Below are 4,795 nucleotides of genomic sequence, written 5' to 3' on the forward strand. Positions count from 1 at the left end.
TGGAAACAGGGCAGACTTTATTTTTTGGAGCTCCAAAATCACTGCTGATGGTGACTGCAGCCACAAAATTAAAAGACGCTTACTCCTCGGAAGGAAAGTTATGACCAACCTAGATAGCATATTAAAAAGCGGAGATATTACTTTGCCAACAAAGGTCCATCTGGTCAAGGCTATGGTTTTTCCAGTGGTCATGTATGGATGTGAGAGTTGGACTGTGAAGAAAGCCGAGCGCCGAAAAATCAATGCTTTTGAACTGTGGTGTTGGAGAAGACTCTTGAGTCCCTTGGACTGCAAGGAGATCCAAGCAGTCCATCCTAAAGGAGATCAGTCCTGGGTGTTCATTGGAAGGACTGATGCTGAAGCTGAAACTCCAATACTTTGGCCACCTGATATGAAGAGCCGTCTCATTTGAAAAGACCCTGATGCAAGGAGGGATTGCGGGCAGGAGGAGAAGAGGACGACAGAGGATGAGATGGCTGGATGGCATCACTGACTCGATGGGCATGAGTTTGAGTAAACTCCGGGAGTTGGTGATGGACAGGGAGGCCTGGCGTGCTGCGATTTACCGGGTCACGAAGAGTCGACCACGACTGAGCGACTGAACTGAACTGAACTGACGCCACCTAGTGGTAACACTGGAGTCTAGCGGAATCAGACCTTAAACCCTGCAGTCAGAGGTTTATCAGCAACACCTTAACGAACTCTGTCTTATAGAGTGTACTCACACTCATTTGACCTCATGTCTTCTAGAAGTTTCAGACTATGGGCAAAAAGTTAATGTCTGTTAGAGATGCTATTGGCCTCCCAGGGGACGCTGGTGGTAAAGAACCGGCATGTCAATGCAGGAGACATAAGAGATGTGGGTTAGATCCCTGGGTCGGGAAGATCCCCTGGAGGAGGGCATGACAACCCACTCTAGTGTTCTTGCCTGGAGAATCCCCATGGACAGAGGAGCCTGGCGAGCTACAGTCCATAGGATCGCAAAGAGTCAGACACGACTGAAGTGATTTAGCACATGGTACAGAGATGTTATTAAGCAATAAGAGATTACTTTTGTTATAAACCAGACACTGATATGCTGAAACTGGACAGACGAATGAGTTTCTTGTCTTTTTTTGTCACACCACACGACTTCTGGATCTTAGTTTCCCAATCAGAGATCAAACCTGCGCCCACTACAGTGGATAAGTGGAGTCCTAGGCACTGGACAATCAGGGAAGGCCCCAGCTTCTTGCGTTGATGGGAGGGGAAAGGATGCTGGCTACTCAAGGTGATCAATAGAAAGGCCTACTGCAGTATTCAACTTTGTGCTAATTCTCATGTTTCTCCTAATGTGTAGCCCTCAAATGGTGATCTGGGTGTCTATCATAAACCCTTAAAGTGTATTGGGGAGGAAATAGCAAACCCTGGATATTTCAGATCATAGAACTATCATCTGTGTGACTTGCCCCAAATAATGTTTTTTTTTTTTTTTATAAACTCATGGAAGCCTCTGGATTTAGGGGGCAAATCAATGCTGCTATTTGGTCAGTTAGAAATGCAATTTAGGTTTATGGTTCACAGAATTTTTCTAAAAATCAATTTTTCAATATTTTAAATGCCACTTGCAAAAGCGAGAAATCCTACAAATGTGTTCAACTGGCTGACAAATTTAGGATGACTCTAATCTTCTAATAAAATGCATGATATAGTAGTAAAATTACTGCTGAAAAAACACACCCTTATCGTGGCAAAACCACAAAGCTTTATATCTGGATTTGTTTGGGCAGGTGAGTCGTTATTCTGTAGACAACAGTTTTTCTGTGTTTTATGAGCATGTAGTAAAATTTCTGGGCTTCTCTGGTGGCTCAGTGGTAAAGAATCCACCTGCAATGCAGGAGATGTGGGTTGGAACCCTGGGTTGGGGAAATCCCCCTGAGAAGGCAGTGGCAACTCACTTCAGTGTTCTTGCCTGGGAAATCCCATGGACAGAAGGGCCTGGTGGGTACAGTCCATGGAGTTGCAAAGAGCTGGACATGACCGAGCACACACACACCTTACCTTAACAAACTCCATGCTAAAGGGGGTGCTTACATTCACTTGGTCTCTTTTGACCATCTCTGATGCACCCCACATTTTAGAATGTATAAGTAGACAGAGAGAAGTAAAAAATACACCCCATGGGGCTTATTCTTGGTGGGGGCTGTTTGAGGGTAAGTTGCCAGGATGCACACAGACAAAATGATGACATAAAATTGTTAGGGAAAAAAAAAAAGAGGTTAGTGAAAGTGAAAGAAAGTGAAAGTGAAGTCGCTCAGTAGTGTCCAACTCTTTGTGACCCCATGGACTGTAGCCCACCAGGCTCCTCTGTCCATGGGATTTTTCAGGCAAGAATACTGGAGTGGGTTGCTGTTTTCTTCTCCAGGGGATCTTCCTGACCCAGGGATCAAACCCAGATCTCCCGCGGTGCAGGCAGACACAGGCAGACACTTTAACCTCTGAGCCACCAGGGAAGCCCAAAATGGTTAGTATAGTTCAATTCGTTTATATGTGCTTGTGTTGGCTTTTGATAGGAGTGGATCACGATCTCTTAATTTGTCCTCCTCCATTTTTTAAATTACTTTTTCTTCTTCTTTGCTACCCTCCACTATTGACTATCAAGCGCACACACACACACACACACACACACACACACACACACACACATTTCCCCTTAGTTACTAAAACCGCTGAACTTTCTTAGGTCAGTCTGAGCATATGCATTGTCCCTTGTAACTGCGTGTAGCTACTTCTACAACAATGATGAATAACAAGAACAAAAACCTATATAGCACTTCGTAAGTGTCAAGCAGTTTTCAACACTTGTAAGCGTATTACTCATGGAATCCTCTCAACATAATATATACAGTGGAGTCTACCAGTATTCTTATTTTTTAGATATGGAAACTAAAGAACAGAGAGTAACTTGCCCAGGATCTCACAGCGAGTGCTCCTAAAGCTGAGGTTGGAAGTGAGGGGGCCAGCCCCACTGGTGATGGTTTAGTCACTCAGTTATGTCCGACTCTTACGACCCCATGGACTGTAGCCCGCCAGGCTCCTCTGTCCATGGGATTCTCCAGGCAAGAACACTGGAGTGGGTTGCCATGCCCTCCTCCAGGGGATCTTCCCGACCCAGGAATTAAACAGACAGATTCTTTATTGACTGAGTCACCATGGAGCCCTTCCCTAATCTGAAGTTTGATTTTCTTGGTCTAACGTATCTTTATCCCTCATTCCTTTATTCATCATCACTATTCTCGTATTTATACATTCTGGATTTACCTTTTGTTAATAGAATATAGCTAGAATTTTAACCTAAACTGTTTGTATGGGATGATTTGAACCACTAATATTATTATTGGTATATTTACATTTGTTTTTATCATTTTTCTCCATGATGGATTTATTTTTATCCCAATCACATCCTCTGTTTTTACTGCATGTATTTTAGAGTTTGCTTTGCTGAGGTCTACAGGGCACACCTGATAACGCTTATCATCCTCAATTTGGGTGACATAAATTTTAAGCCTTTACTCTGAGTTTTAGATCATCAGTTTCATGGAGCCCTATACCAAGAGCTTCCCAGGTGGCACTAATTGTGAAGAACCCACTTGTCAATGCAGGTAGATGTAAGAGATGCAGGTTTGAGGTGGGGGTTTGATTCCTGGGTTGAGAAGATCCCCTGGAGGAGGGCATGGCAACCCACTCCAGTATTCTTGCTTGGAGAATCCCGTGGACAGGGGAGCCTGGCGGGCCAGTCCATGGGGTCACAAAGAGTTTGACATGACTGAGGTGACTTGCATGCACACATACTGAGGTCACAGGTGTAAAGCCTTGCACACAGGCCGTGGAGCCCTGTACCAAGATCATCTTTGGAGCAGACCGAGTCCCTAGTAACCGTTGCCATGAGCCCCCTGACCTAAACCAGCTAGCTCCCTGACCCCATATTAGGTAAAAAATACCCACCCTATAGCATACTAACCCATCAGCAGATGCCACTCTTCCAGTATGAACTTTTACTGTCCTGAGGCTGTAAAAATTGACCACTAGCCCATAAAGGCATCGGCTCTGCCTTGAGTTGGCCCCCTATTCTAACAGTGTCTCCTGCTCTAATAAACTCTATTCTCTCGTTCTGCCTTGTGTCTGGAAATTCTTGTCCAACCTGTGCACAGACCAAAACAAGTTTCTCTCTCTCTCCCCTTTTTTTTTTTTGTTGGCCAAGCTACATCACATGTGGGATCTTAGTTCCATCCCCAGGGATGGAACCCATGCCCCCTGTAGTGGAAGCGTGGAGTCCTAAGCACTGGACTGACCGGGAATTCTGGTTTGTCTCTATTTTGAAAGTCATTTCTTAATGGCACCAAGAAATGTTACTATGTGAACATATATGTAATCTGAGTTCATGGGGGTGGATTAGGCGAAGCTTCTGAAAAAGGAGTCATAGTATGTACACAAGCAGGGAAAGCGCCAGCAGTGAAGAGGGAGACAGCACACTGGTCATGGACCGAAGCTGCCTTTATTCTCTCCTCATCCCCTTTCCTGTCTAGCTCAGGCTTCTGGTGATTTCCATAGGAAAGAAGTGCCCAGTTATGTGTTTTCTTCAATTCACTGAAGTACATGTTTGAGGGTAGAAAGACGATCGAATGTTTTCCTGGGAAAATTTAAACGTGATTCAGCATAAAAGTGAGATGGTGCAAGCAATATTTTATCCACCGTGAGCTCAAGAAAATGAATGGGAACATTGCTTTTTCTGGCACTAGATGGCAGTCTGTCTCTG

Source organism: Odocoileus virginianus, chromosome 25 (assembly GCF_023699985.2).
Source record: "Odocoileus virginianus isolate 20LAN1187 ecotype Illinois chromosome 25, Ovbor_1.2, whole genome shotgun sequence".
Classification (NCBI taxonomy): domain Eukaryota; kingdom Metazoa; phylum Chordata; class Mammalia; order Artiodactyla; family Cervidae; genus Odocoileus; species Odocoileus virginianus.